Here is a 16,165-nt window from a genome sequence, read left to right as displayed (position 1 = left end):
ATTATTTGGCTTCATTCTTAAAATAGTTAACATATGCCCACGGGCTACAGCATACACTGAAAAAATAAACCAAAGTTTTAGAGAGGGGATCTTCACCCCTTTCTGAGGACTCAGAAGACACAGCAGAACTAGATCCAACTACCAGCAATGGTCTGGAATTTAATAGATGGGAACTATGATTAATAACATTTTCACAACTACAGCAGCCATAATCAGGGAATGATTCAGGGCTTCCAGAAGCCTAAATCAGCTCTCAAGATCATCTTCAGCAGATGATGATCTTCAGCTCTCAAGATTATCATCAAAATCTGCTTCAGCATTCACCCAGAGAGGGAGCTGGGCAAAGGTGGTGAAGAAGGGGGAAAGCAAGAGTAAGACTGGGAAAACTTCGTTCTCCTTGCTTCATTTATTAATTAGATTGCTGATGGGCTCCACCACAAGGCTGACAGGATCTGTGAGCAAGGACATTCCAAGAAAAGCAGCGAGTTTTGACAAATTCTTGAGATGTCACTGATTTGTGAATGTGTGTAAGAGAGGAAACGATGTGTAACTGAGAAAAGTCAGCATGGAAAACAGAAGGAAATTCAGAAGTTAAAAGAAACCAAAGGGGAAAAAAAAGCCCATCAGACTGCTTCGTGATGTGGAGGCTTTTTTGGTGTTGTTTTGTTACTTTTTGTGGCCTTATTATAGCAAGGATGGGATCTGCAGGGACTGGAGATTGACAGGTGTCTCTCAAGTGTGCGTGGTCTGAAACATGAAGCACAAGCAACTTTAGCTTTGCTTTTTATGGCATGTGCTAAAATTGGAAACAAAATAAATTACAGGGGAACGTCAAGGCAAGAATAAACTGGTTGGTATCAATTGGCCTGATCATATTTTTGCTTGAGTTGTGGAATAACTTCCAGCCACCACTGAAAACTGCACCTGCCAAGGAAGCCTTTGTTCAGGTAGGATCTTTGCCTTAGGGGTAAAATGGGAAAAAAGCCTTTAAATCAGCAAAGCATTACTAAAACCAGCTCTTATTCTAGAAAGTATAAACATTAATTTTTACAGAAAAAATTTGTATAGTCAACAGGAAAACAGAATAAGATGAACTAATTTTCATGATAGCAAACCAGAGTGATTTTGACCTTCTGACTAAATATTTTCCTGTAGCTCCTAAGTAAACTTGTTTGTTATGCACAAAAGGTTTCACTGCCACTTAATGAATGAATGAATTAATGTTATTAGATATAGAATTTAAAACACTTATTCAGACTGAATTCACAACACATCTTTGCTTTCAGTTCGTGGCTCTTTGAAGCTGGACTACAGAAGCTAAAACATGATTTAGATTCAGGAATTCACTGAGAGCTGAATGTTGTGTCCTCAAGCTCAGGATAAACACAGAAGGAAGAACAAAATACAGGCAAGAAATGTGATTTATTTTCAAAGGACAGACGGGATGACATATGGGTTCAAAATACTGTAAAGACTCCAAGCCTAAAGCCATAAACACATCCATAATATGTGGAATATATGTCCACGGCTGATGGGTGCATGGATGTACACAAATCTATCTGGGAGAAATCCATGGCATTTCGAGGAGCTGATCAGAAATCTGTCACAGCAGGAAAAACCAGGCAGAGAAATTAATTAATAGGGAATAGCAGAGCTGAGGAAAACGTTTTCCTGGAGTCTCAGAGAAGCCATGAAATGCTGTGCAGCAGCACATGCCAGGTAAATCCAAACCAGACTGAAGGCAGCAGAGGATGAGGAGGCCTCCTGTGCTGGTCCATGCAGAGCAGGCCACGTGTGGGGAATGTTCTGGAACAAGAAAAGCTGTGGGACACTGTGGCTCAGCCCAGAAATCCACAAAGCAAGAACAGACCACAGACACCTCTGAAACGTTGGCAGCCTCACTGGTTTTTCTTTCAGGGCTGCCTGGGATTGAAGCAATAAGCAACTAATGAAAGCACAGCCGTTTAAAGTCATCACAACAGAGAATAAGCAGCTCTCAAGGGGCAGTTCCTGGTGAGGCAGTGCCACAATGTCCAAGTCTTACCTTCAACCTGAGCTTTCCTTATCTTAAATTGACCAATTCACCCAGAAACCAACTCTTATTTTCTTCTACACAGCTGGTTTTTGATACAGCATCATACATGATGCATGCACACGGCTACATGAATTCTGTGCTGGAATGTATGTGAAAATGTGTTCTAAACACTCGAGCAGCAATCCTCACCCAGCTGTGGGGGTAAAAAAATAAAATATTCAAATGCAAAGGAGGATTTATGAATTGAATTTATTTTTTATCTACCAGTAAGCCTAAGTTGAAATATGAATAACTGATTTAACACTGAAATGGTATTCAAATATTTGACTCCAATCCCCTATTGCTTCTAAATTCATTCAGAAGTCAAGATTATTAATTCTTCCTGACAGAAAATCAAGATTTAATGATCATCTGATAACCCTTAGGAATTACAAAGTAAACTGAGATAATAATTCAGACAAAATAAAATGATTTTACATATATAAGGAAAACATCGTGCAGAATATCCATTTAGGCATTTCCTATGGAGCAGTAACTAATTTTTAAGAAAACACAGAGCAAAAAAACTGACTTGGTATGTACAGTAAAGGGTTCAGAAGGTAAAAAGGGCCTTCATTAAAATCTGCAGAGCTTTAACCCTGTGCTTTGATCAAACAGACAAACTGAGCCCCTCCAGCACTCCTCCAAAAAAGCCTGGAATGGGAAAACACATGGAAGGATTTTAACCCGGTGACCTTGTGGAAGCACTGCTGCTCACTCCAAGGCAGCATTGCTCTCCAGATCAAGGCATCTATTCACCCAGGGCCACCAGGCCAAAACCATGCCCTCAAATAATGTGCTTGGTGCAATTTCACAGAGCAACTGCTTTCAGCCTGGTAAAAATGATATGCAGTAAATGATTTTTAGGTAAATTTTTAGCTTTCAGGTCATGTCTGCAGGGAGGCAACATTAGAACTAACAGTGGTGTGAAAAATGGGGATGCAGAAGCTCTACAGCCTGTGCATTGATTTTTTTTTTTCTTTTTTTTTTGCCCCAGAGCTCTTTCTGGCAGCAGGAACAGTGTAAAACCAAGAACAAGCCAATGACAATCTATTTATACGCAGAATCATACAATATTTCAAGTTGGAAGGGACCGGCAAGGATCCCCAGGTGTGACTCCCTGCTCCTTGCAGAGCTCTGAAACCTGCACTGAGCATGGTCCAGGTGCCCTGGGGGCTCAGATTTGGGGCTGTGCCCATCCCCTGGAGCCTCCTCCTGTGCCTGACCCGCTCTGGGGGAAGCACCTTCCAACCTCACTGCTCATCCTTTATCCCCTGTGCTCTTTACTGACATTTGTACTTCAAAGCAGCTGAAACTGGACCTCTGCAATGGGTGGAACGTTGCCTCTCCTGCCTGCAATCACCATCAAACCACAAACCATTCCTTTCCAGCCTTCTGATGTCTCCTTTCTCTTTCTTTAGTATAGAATTTTCATATAATATAATTAATATAATATAGTATAGTATGATATAATATAGTACAATATAGTATGATATAGTATAACATAGTGTATTATGATAATATATTATAATATGATATGATACAGTATAATATGATATGATACAGTATAATATAATATAATATAATATAATATAATATAATATAATATAATATAATATAATATAATATAATATAATATAATATAATATAATATAATATAATATAATATAATATAATATAATATAATATATCTATCAGGCTTCTGATAATATAATATATATCTATCTATATATATATCTATCAGGCTTCTGAAACCTGGAGTCAAGATTCTCATTTCTTCCCTCATCCTGGGGACCCTCAAACACCACCACACATCCATTTCTCTGCCGTTCTCCCCACATTTACAGAAAATGTTTAATCCCTGGCATTTTCTGCTCTGTATCAGAACAGTTCTGAACTTGCACACAGAGCTCCCATTAAGTGGGCTGCAGAATGCACACTGAGCTAAAGGTGAATGAGTTGTCCTTCATGCTAACTTTATACCACTTCTGGGCTCCCCAAAGATGCCATTTTACCCATAAAATCCATTTCTTTGCTATTTTCAACATAAAACTTAAAAGGTGCCGTGAAAAGTGCTGAATCTCTTCAGTGGCAAAGGAGGAACCTGGGATTTGCAGGAAGTAATTAACTTTCCTTTGCCTTCCAAGCCCTCCCCATCTCAATCCTCCCATTCTGCTTTGTCAGTTTGGAAAAGTCTTCGGAGGAGCCACGTCCCCATTAAAGAGAGGCTTGGGCCTCAGAGTGCTGCCAGCTCACGGCACGAGGACTGGAAAATGGGCAGGAAATCGGTTCTGGTGCTCAGCCCACCCAAGGGGCACAGGCACAGCCTCCTCTGGACACAGCACTGGTGGCACTGCCACCTCTGGGTGGTCACATTGTCACCTCTGAGGGGTCACAGACCTCTCATTGTCACCTCTGAGGGGACACAGACCTCTCATTGTCACCTCTGAGGGGACACAGCCACCTCAGGGCCACCTCTGAGGGGTCAGAGGCCCATCATTGTCACCTCTGAGGGGACACAGCCACCTCAGTACCACCTCTGAGGGGACACAGGCCCATCATTGTCACCTCTGAGGAGTCACAGGCCCATCATTGTCACCTCTGAGGGGACACAGCCACCTCAGGGCCACCTCTGAGGGGTCACAGGCCCATCATTGTCACCTCTGAGGGGACACAGCCACCTCAGTGCCACCTCTGAGGGGTCACATTGTCACCGCAGAGGGGTCACAGCCACCTCTGAGGGGTCACAGCCCTTTCACTGTCACCTCTGATAGGTCACAGCCCCCTGGGGCCCAGTTTGAAATGCCGGAGCTGGCACAGGAGGAGTGACAGATGCTGGCACTTGTGCCATCGATGGCATTGATGTCCCCAAGCAGTGAGAGTGACAAATGGTGCCAGCAACGATGCTGTTGTGGTTTTAGATGAACCACACCCCGAATTTCCCTTTAGATTAATGTTCTCTACAACTTTTATGTTGGACTGGTCCAAAAATCTTCACATCTTGAATATTTTAATTAAAATGACTGCTCTCCTATTTTAACTTTCTAGAAAATACACCTGCTCCAAGAGCAAAGGCTGAGCCCAATGTTCACAGAACAGTTCTGCAGATGATGAGGAAAAAATGGAACTTCTTTTCACTGGAAGCCTTTTCCCATCTCAGCAGAGCAGATAAAGTTCTTTGCTTTGGAGACTTAACGAAAACTTTGGATAACTCCAACTCACACCAAGTGATACCTAAAATATAATCCTCAAACACATTCCCTGCAAGTTCTTCAATAAATGTAAATTCCTGTTTCAATTCCTTCCCCTCTGCTCCTCCTTCCCTTCCCCTCAGTGGTGCTGTTTTATTGGAGCCTCAGAACATTTAAATCCATCCCCTCACACACAACATCAGCCTGAGGTGCCCATGACCAACAGGCCAACCTCACCTTTCTAAAGCCACTCATAGTTCATGGAAAGTTCTAAATGATGGAATCTTTTCTTTCCAGGAGCTCTGTGACCAAACTGCAGAGTCCTCTATTTCCAGCACCGTGTGCACAGACACATTCTAGATCCATCCATGCAAAAGTGGGTACCTAAAAACTTCCTTTGGACATAAAAACTTCCTTTGTTCTGCCAGACTTGATCCAGCTGGTAAAAAGCTGATTTTAAATACACATCACTATTAAATGATGCTGAAGTGACTTTTTTCTCCTTCAGAATACAGGCATACCCCTTTATGTTTCTAACAGTAAATTATATTTGACATTTAAAAATCAAGTTACCCTAATCTAGAGCTCTACCACAACAACATCGAGAAAGCAATGAATCTTTCCAGAGGAAAAACCCATTTTTCAAAAAATTCAAGATAATTTTAGTCACGAGTAATTGAAAATGTAATTTAGAATTCATTACTTTGCGTGGTTAATTACAGCAGAAGAGTTTCAAAAGATGATGATGATCCAATAAAGTCATAATTTTTTTCTGAAACACGATATCAGAGTAAATAAAATAATAAAATGCAAATTAATATGGCTATTTGGATTATGTTGAAAACATTAAATGCATACCAATGTGCAAGCCAGTTCTGAGGCTGAGGCATTGCACCTGCAGTCATCTCCTGGAATTGAGAGAATTCAACAACGTCTCCAAAAGGATACAGAGCTCTTCTGCCAGGCAGCTCTGTATCCTCAATTCAGCATTAGGATAAAATGGTTTTTTTCATGACTGTGCCATTAGTCCCCAGCTCTTCTGACGCCCAGAATGGATTTCCCAGCCTCAACACCTACAGGACACAGCAAAGCCAAGGCTTTATCTCCATTCCCCACGAATCCTGGGCACTGTTCTTCCAAAGGAAAGCAGAGGCCGTGTGTTTAACCACAACACCTCGTTCAGAAAGAGAATAAAGTTCTTTTGCAGTGACACTCTGCAACCCTCCTGCAGCTCCAGAGCAGCAGCACAACCTGTGGCCTCATTCCTTTCTCATCAAGGGCACTTAAGCTAAATCAACTCCTTGCCCATGTTCCCAGAAAACAAAAGTCTGGGTTTGACCTCAGGGTTCCTGCAGCAGCCCCAGAGCTGGGCTCTTTTCCCTCTGCAGCTCCAGCAGATGGGGAGGTCAGCAGTGGGTGCACGGTTGATGCAATTACAGCTTTCTGAACATTTCTGTCTGGAGATCTTTAGAATAATTCAAGTGCTTTGAGTATAACTGAGTGAAAAAGGAGCTGTCACGCAGGAGCCACATCAGAAATTTCCCATGCTGAGGCATGTGGCTGATTTCAAATTGCTACCATTGCACCTGGAGTTAAATTGTCTGTTTGGTAATAGGGGATGTCTTACTCTGGCCTAAAATATGGATTTTCCTAATAATCTTAATTCTCTAAGGCACAGATCATTTTAAACTCCCAATATCAGTCTCCCAAAGCTGTGGAAAGAGTGAGGGGTGTGTGTGTGTATCCAAAGGGCTTTTTGCTGATAGGTTGTCCCTGACAGTGCTCAGTGAGGACATCACAGGCCCCAAATATTGGCCAAATACACACAAATCCCAAATATTGGCCAAACACACAGACCCCAAATATAGGCCAGACACACAAATCCCAAATATTGGCCAAATACACACAAATCCCAAATATTGGCCAAACACATAAACCCCAAATATTGGCCAGACACACAAACCCCAAATATTGGCCAAATACACACAGACCCCAAATATTGGCCAGACACACAAACCCCAAATATTGGCCAATAAGGTGCAGAGCAAAGGCTGCAAAAGCCAGGATAACACAGAGGTATCCCAACCCAAAGCAGAGGATCAGAAACTTGTGCTGCCACCAGAGCAGCAGCAGCAGAGCTCTCAGGAGGAGTTTATTAGGATGCCTTCAAGTGCTCAGCTTTATAAAACATAAATATCACGGGCCTGTCCATTTTCATTTGTGCATTTCCCAGCGAGGGGATGGCAAAGCCAGGCTGCCCCTGGGTTTTTTTCTCTCTGAGTCACCTTGACTAGAGCAGCAGAGTTCTGCTGGAAGCAGGGGCCATGGAGCAGCCCCAGCACTGCCTCTCAGCACAGCCAAAGTGCTCCTGTCCACCTCTCTCCAGCCCCCAAAAGCCTCAAGCCCTTTATTTCAGAAATGCAATTTTCCTTTCATTGTGGTCCCAATCATACCTGCCTTTAAAAGAGCTCTTTCAAGAAGCAGACTGGATTTGAAGCTGCATGGAAAAAACCCCAACTCATGTGTTTCAATTAATTAATTAATTTTGAGGTTAGAAAATAACCTCAACAGTGAAAAATCAAGGCTGCCTTAAAGACAACTCGCTGCCCTTTAGAAAATCTGTTGGAATAAAATGACACACACATCACGAGACCACTGTAGCTTTATCTGCATGGAAATCACTTCCAAACTGAACTTCCTCCAACAGAGTCAGAAATCTGCACTCATTTGCTCTATATTTGGACCATGAATTATGCAACCATAAAAGCTGGACAGGGCCTGCAGAGCCAGGACAAACCCAGCTCCAGATACTTTGGAAGCACAGAGGATCTCAAGCACAAGTAAAGTGCTTTGGTTGCTGTCATGAACTCTGCTTTACCACTGAAAATGTTATGTGGGGTGTTTTTTCTTCACAGATTTACAGACCAATGGAACTACAGCTCTAAAACTCAATTATCGACACCTCTGCACAACCTATGGCAGAGCAAAACCCAGCAAAGCACTGAAATGTTATTTGTCTAAACTTTGGAGAAAGATGTAGAGTGACAAATGAAGGGGGAATTCACTTAAAATTAACCTTTGTTATTTAGAAAATCTGTTTCAATGATGTTTGTGGGAGATACTGAGAATTTGAGAATTTTGAGAACATTGAGAATTTATGGTCAGAGATGCGAGCAACTATCATTAAATATTCTCAACAAAGCAGCTTCAGCCTTTAGTGGGTAAAAATATCTTCTTCAGATACAAATATGTGACTCTACACAGCAGAAAATTAACAGTAAATAAAAATATCTGTGAAGACCAACAACTCAAATGGCCAATAGTGCTCCCCTGCCAGCCCTGGGATTTGTACAGGGCAATTAAAGGCAGCAGAAGTTAAAGCTGCAGAATTAGAATTAGCAGAGCTATAGTGAGTATGAAAAGGTGTCTGGAGCTGCAAAAATCCTTATTTGCACCTGAGAAAAACTTGTCCTGGGGAGAAACTGGGTTATGCCAAGGAAAGTTTCTTTGAGCCACGTTAGCACCAGAAACAAACGCACAAAACAAAAGTAATTTTCCATTCATCTGCACTAGAAATTATCATTAGTTTTGAGTTGTCTAATTTGATTGTTTTTAATTAATTTACTGTTTCCTAGTTTTTAATATGCATACGATTCAGCAAGAAAAATTGACAACAAAGTATCAAGAGGATATTTAAAAAGTGAAAATATTTTAGATATTTGCGTCTTCTGTGAAGGAGAAACTCCATTGCACAGACAAATACTGGCTGCAATTTGTCAACTCTCACATCCTTTGCCTTGTCAATAAAAGAGGTGAAGATAAATTGAAATTTGAAATTGAACAACTATGAGTAAGCCACTATTCAAGAAAGGTCGCTAATTAAAGCTGTGTGAAATTGAACAAAACAGTTTTCATGATGATAAAACCATTTTCTTACTTCAGGAGTATCTGTTTTTCCCCTGTGCTGTAAAAATGAATATCTCATTACTTTTATATTCAACTTTGGAAGGGGTTAATTATAGGATAATGATGATTCTTGCCACTTTTAAAGGCAGAAGAAGGTGAAGAAAAACAACTTGGATTAACTGGAAGTAAAAAGCTGTTTACCTGCTGACACCCCTCAGCACAATCTCACCCATTTTACAGCAACTTGTCACCTGGAAGCTCACCAGGGGAAAAAGAAACATTGAAAAGGTTGCTGTCACCTGCAAAAGCCTTTTGTTAAAATCTGATTTCAGAGGTGGGGTTTGATCCAGGAGCCCAGCAAAGCTCTGACAAGGAGGTATTTAAAATGAAATGTATTTAAAATGAACACAAATTGACAACTCTTTGAGCCAACAATCACATTCCCATTGCTATAGAAATATTTCCTCTCAATGAGCATTGAGGATTTACCAGTGACATGTCAGAAAAAAGAGAATTTCCATCTCTGCACTGCAAATGGGGCTGGCCCGTTCAGCACACCTGTAATGCACAAATCAGGATTTATCTTGTACCTGTCCCAGGATATAAACCCCTGCCTTCATGAAAGAAATTAAAACATAGTCAAAAAGAGAAATATTACAACTAGAAGATGCTGCCATTACCTTGCCCACTGTGTTGCCAAATTAGAAATAAACCCAACAGAAGAATGACATTTGGGATGATATTTTCTTGGTTTATTGTTTTTTGGGTTTTTTTTAAGGTCACTGCTGTACTCATCTAAGTCTGGCTAAAGCCCACAAATAACCTGAGATGGAGTTAGATTACCAGGGAAATAATAACTTAAATGGAAAATGTCACAAACTGAACATTTCTGCTTAGTGAATTATATGGCCAAGAAGAGAAACAGTAGCAAGAACCTTTTTGTGTAGAAAATGAGGAATAAAGACAAACTGAACTAATATTTAAAGACATAATTATTTTGTAATTTAAACATTTTCTCCAAAGCTTGATGAGAGTCAGAGATAAATGGTGAGGTGACACTAAAACTACAGGCAGTATGGATTATCTTAAAAGGAAAATTTACAAGTCAGCTAAAATAAATTTATACACTACAACTACATCTTGACTTTCTCACAGAAATTATGGGACATTTTGGGTTCTTTCTGCATGCAGAGCCAGTCCTGAACTGTCTGCTTTGAGTCAGTATAAAATTTTATAGCTCCATGAAATATTGGTGCCAGCACAGAATTTTTTACAGATGTATTTGTCTATACAGAATCCAACACAGATTCACCCATGTACAATATCCATACATACACAGATTCACCCATGTACAATATCCATACACACACAGAGCTTTTGGTCTCATTTTCTGCACGGCAAAAATGACTTTTCAGGTCTGAAGATTCCCCCTCACAGAGCCCCATGAGTGACTGATAAAAAAGACATGGTGCTTTCTGAATGATGAAATGTTTTGACGTGCACGTTAAAAGTGTTTTACCTCTCACATCTTTAATTTGCACCACAGACAGGTTGTCTAAAATATGTTCTTAAATCCATCAGCCCTGCTCAGGGAGCGTTTTCCTCAGAGGTTTGTCTGCTCCATCCCTTGCTGTGGGAGCACTGTGTGTGTGTGACATGCCACGAAGCATTTCCTCATCACTCCTGCTGAAAGCAAACCGCTGCAGCCGGGGCAAGGGCACCCTGACAAACACCACAAGCATCAGAGTCACTCTCTGGGATTCTGGGCAGACATTGCCACTGAAGAGGCATCCAAAAATCCTAAATAATGAAGCTGAAGTGTAGCAGAGAGGAGATGTGACATATGCTCCAGCACAAGGTTCTGTTTCTTTTTGTGCTACCACGAAGCTCCCAACTCTGAGCAAATGAATCAATTATTTCATGCTTGCCACTGTTTCTGCAAGACTACAAACCATGAAGGCTTTCCCTGGGTGCCAAACACCCCTTTAATGGGTAAATAATCTGCACAGATGTGGGGCCAAACTGGGCTGGGGCTGCCAGGGGTAACGAATTCCCATCCTGGTGTCTGAGCACAGCTGGGCACAGCTGGAATGTGCCTCCTCCCCACACCATTCCACGCAGGGCTGGGAGAGTGATCTGCTGCAAGGCCAACGCTGCCCCTCAATTCTGCTATTTTTACATGGCTTCATGTGAACTTCAGGCTTGGGTTTTGTTGTTATTCTTGTTATTTAGGGGTTTTTTTGTTGTTGTTGTTGTCATTTGTTTCCTCTGACTAGGAACCCTAACAGCCCCCTCATCCCAGAAGCAGAGAAGTTTTGGACAGTTCTGTTTATAAATTTCTACAGTTTCTAGAACAATGCATTTTTGAGGAGTAAGATAAGTACTGAGTCATGAAGCAATCAGTGTAACATTTCTAAATAATTCACAACTGGGCAGAGGCAAAACTTCAAATACTAATTTACACCTTCATCTTCCTTGTCAGACCTGGATTTTTTGCCTTTTCACCAAGTGGTTGTTGATTTTTTTTTTTAATCTGGACGTTTGGGAAGCTTAAATACTCAATGGATTGGATGCTGTACTAAAATAAACTTAAATAATGCCTTGTGAATGATTGAGTTCTATAGAATTCTGCAGTTCCTCTGGAGTTCCCACCCAAAGAACAGTGCACTCCTCTTTAAATCATCTCTGCAGACAGCACAAGAACTTTACTGCCATTCACTGTGTCCTGCTTTGATGTATTTATTGTTGATAGATAATTCTGAGGCTGATTTGCTTTCCAAACCCACAGGTGATAATCCAGGTGAATTAATTTAGTTTCACATCTAGATGCACTCTGCTGTTGTAACAGCTGTTTGAAACAGCTCACAGGTGAGAAATTCTCTAAGAGCTGAGTACATCAGAACTAATAAAAAGTGAGTGAAAGTAAAGTACATCTCCTAAATTTTGCCCACATAGCTTTGTAAAAGAAACACAGAGCTCTTTCTCCCTGTGAAAGTGAGTGCATTCACAAAACAAAGCATAAACCCAGGTAAAATATGAACAGAACAAGCCCATACTCTCCATATGTTTTAAGAGATATGGCCCCAAATTTTCAGTGTACTTAAGTTTTATTTCTTGGCAAATGCTTACAAAAACCCACCAGAGCCGTGGGGGAACAAGCAAGGCTGTATTTTATTGTAAAAAGGCAGAACTTTTGGGAAAGAAGGCTCTGGGGGGAGCTCAGAGCCCTTTGCAGCCCTAAAGGGGCTCCATGGAGCTGGAGGGGGGCACCTGTGACAGAGCAGGGAGAGGCAGGAGCAGGGAATGGCTCCAGACTGCCACAGGGGAGGGCTGGCTGGGATGCTGGCAGGAAATTCTCATGGAGAGGCTGCTGAGACAGTGGCTGTGGATGCCCCAAGAGATGGAGACGCCCCCTCCCCTCCTGGGGGTGTCCAAGGCCAGGTTAAAAAGGGCTTTGAGCAAACTGGGCTGATGGGAGGTGGGCCAGGGGGGTTGGGATGGTTCAGGTGATTTTTAAGCTCCCTCACAGCCCAAAGCACTCCATAATTCTATGGCTGTGCCTTGAAATATGCAGGCTGCTGTTCCCAATATTGGTGATATATCACAGTACCCAGCCCAGGAAGAAATTCACTTTATGACTGGAGAGCCACCGACTTCAGTATTTGCAATGGTGAATGTGCAAAAAAAAAACTCCTATAAAATATCATTTCCAGTTAAATTACCAGTGCACTGTTAGCAAGCTAATAAATCCTTATGAAGATCAGACATTGAGGAGATCTATGATTATATTTCTGATGGAGGGAAATGGCATGCTTAGGGAGGATGACTCTGTCTGCATCTTGAAGATGTGTAAAAAGAACGTTTCTCTCTTAATTTATGCTGTTTGAAAGCCCTGAACTAGTTTTTTAAAACTTTATCCTTCAAAGGCATTCTCAATATTCAAAAAGACCTTGCTAATTAACTCCTAAAACTACCTCAAGTCCAACCTGCTTTTCCTGCTCCTCAGAAAAGTTTTAATTACACAGATTAAGCACTGGAATTCCAGCTGTCACCTTCCAATAGCTTTCTCCCTTTTTAAATCAGGTGCTTTTGTGCTGATCCCTGCCTTGCTTTGAGCAGAGCTTTGGACTGGCTGCTTTTACGATGTAGCAGTTGCATGTGGCCATTAGAAATGATGTGGCAGCACAGAAGGCACATTTAGCCACTCACAGAAGGCACATTTAGCCACTCACAGAAGGCACATTTAGCCACTCACAGAAGGCACATTTAGCCACTCACAGAACCTGGAGCTCTCTCCTGACACGTTGTGACACCTGGCAATGAGATTGGGCTCAGCCTAACCCTGAGCCAGGACCAGCCCCCAGGGGAACGGGCCCTGCCAGCACCAGGGGGTGACACAAGGCCCCAGGCCCTTCAGGGTCAGCTCCAAACCCACTGTGGCAGCAACTGAACATCACCAGACTGGGATGTTGGGATGCTGGGGGCTCCTGCACTGGAAATAGCCAGGAGAGCTGGGTGGGTGTCCTGGTTCAGGGCAGATTTGGGAGGGGTTTATTCAGCACAGACAGAGCAAGAGGATTGCAGATAAAAACATCATCTATTCAACCCAGGGCAGTGGGGAAGCAGCCCCTGGTGTGTGGCCCTTTGCCAGCAGAGCTTGGATGAGGTGACCTCGAGGTCCCTTCCAGACCAGACCTTTCCATGGTCTGAGAAGACACAAACCACCCCCATGGGCAGGGAGATGGCACAGGAGGGGAATTCCAAAGGTGCTACCCTCACTTATCAGTAAATCACGGAGCAGAGTGGAAAATCCCCTCAGTCTGAGAAGCTTCCCCCACTCCCTGGTGCCAGGCTCCCCCTCCCAGGGCCAGCAGCTGCTCCTGCCATTTTCCACATCTCCAGCTGGAAGCCCCAGCACCATTCCCTGAACTCCTGAGAGGCAGGAGCATGCACCTGGTGAAGCATGGAGGTGCTGCCCAGTTTGAAAATAGAATAAAAATAATTACTCATCATTGCCACTACAACACAATGGCTCACACAGAATTTGCAGTCAAAATCTAAATTACTCCAATTATCTTTTAATCAAGGTCTAATAATATTTACTGCAGTGTGCTCAGCTGGAAGCACTTCCCAAGCTCCAGCTCAGATGAACTGACCAGGGTCTGTGTGCTTAGGAGCTGCAGTAATTTGTCACAAATGTCTCCAAAGCACCCTGAAAGGAAGAACAGACTTCCCAACAAACACAGGGGAGAATCCACACATTTCAGAGCCACAGAAAACTGATCTGTGTGCAGACCCAGACTAACTCAGCAGGGATGCACAAGGGATGCAGTCAGTTAATCCAGGCATTCCCCATCAGCTGATCCTTCCTGCTGCCACTTTCAGTGCTCTCCACCAACTCCCAAAAAACCAGAACTCTTCAAGTGTTCCATTTATTCCCTCGCTGCCCCACCTGTGACCAAGACAAGCATCCCACCTGAACTTCAGCATCACTCCAAACCAAGGCTTCTCTGAGAAGTTTCCTTCTGCTGAGATGCACAAAGAGCATTTCCTTCAAACACCTGCCACGTGTGATGTCTCCTATCCATCAATTCAAGGGAGTGTTTTGATACTTAAAAAGGAATTTTATAGAAAAGTAGATAGAAAGCAAGAAGAATTCAAAGGAAGAATGGCACGTGGGTTATATCACTTTCAGATGTTTAATCCCTTATTAAACTCTGAGCTTCTGCTTCCAATGTATAAAAAGGAATTTGAAAAGTCCTAACATATCAGAAAATCTGATATTTTCTCCTAATAAACGAGTATGTTTTTACAGACTCTTTTCTAAGTGTGGAATATACTCTGTGCTCACACCAACTATCACCCCTGAAGGCAGGGTAGGTCCTTCAAACCCTGCAAATCAGAGTAATGCTCATGTATGGCCTGGGACAGCACAGTCCCAGCCTCCTGCTCCTCCACCAGCTCTGCTTTTCCAGCTTTACTGGTACAGTTCAGTTCCTGGATAAAAGATTCAGGACCATGAATGCAAAGAGTTCAGCAGTTGAGGGACCACACTGGTTTTGCCAGTAAATAAGCATCACTCAAAAGACAAACCAGTTGTGATTGCAGTTCTGTGTTTCCATGGCTCAATCTGATCTGGTTTTGTTTGGGTCTTTAAATCGATGAAAGGCTGCTGGCACTTGTGATTAAGAGGTCAAGCACTGAATACAAAAGTTTTTAAATCTACTTTTCCCCCCAAGTAGCACTCAGTGTCCTGAGTTATTCATAGCAGCAGGAGGCTGTGGGTGAGCACTGCCCCGTGGCCAGAAATGCAGGGAAAGGCCTCATTATCACCTAGGCTGGAAGTAAATAAACCCAACGGGAGTTCACTTAATCCAAGCACGTCTATTGCCTCTCAAATTCAATAATTGCCTTCGTTCCCTTCTTCAGAACTATCAATTCCTCTTTGGAAAGACTAAAAAAAAAATTAAACATGTTTTTTTGGGTGGTTTTTATTTTGTGTCTGTGTTTTGAGGAAAGGGAGCCTCTTTTGTTGTTACACAAAAAAAGAAGCAAGAAAGGTACTCCCTTGGACAGAGCCCGTTAAAAATCAGATTATTTCCACAGCATTCTCCTATTATTCACCTGCCAGTAAAATATGTACACTCATTGTCTCTCTCTGAATGCCTATTTTTATCTGACTGAGGCTATATGGTCATTTTTGTACTTATTACTGAGTTACTAAGTTTTTTTTTTTGCTTCTTTCTTCTTCTAAAGCATGTTTTTCTGTTCTCAAAAACTGGGCCACATGCCTCTGAGGAGAAAGTAGTGCATTATTTCATTCCCACCTTTTCTTCTTTTTTGGCATCTCTGAGGCCTGCTATGCCCAGAAGTGCTTCCACTCAAGCTGGACCATCAAATCAATTATCACAGCAGTCTGCTTCCTAAATATGAATGGCAATGAATGACAACAGGCAAGGCCAACTTTCAGCTTGGATTTGTCATTGGCAATGGA

At 42.3% G+C, this 16,165-nt stretch overlaps 1 protein-coding gene across 2 annotated transcripts in view; it reads right to left on the bottom strand.

The window, feature by feature from the left end:
- Window positions 1–16,165, bottom strand: part of DIAPH2 (diaphanous related formin 2) — a 172,223-nt gene that overhangs the window by 20,669 nt on the left and 135,389 nt on the right. The gene's annotated exons all lie outside the window — the stretch shown is intronic.

The sequence above is a fragment of the Molothrus ater genome, chromosome 14 (assembly GCF_012460135.2).
Source record: "Molothrus ater isolate BHLD 08-10-18 breed brown headed cowbird chromosome 14, BPBGC_Mater_1.1, whole genome shotgun sequence".
NCBI lineage: Eukaryota > Metazoa > Chordata > Aves > Passeriformes > Icteridae > Molothrus > Molothrus ater.
Note: the sequence above shows the minus strand (reverse complement) of the source record. Positions and strands in the feature narration are given on the sequence as shown.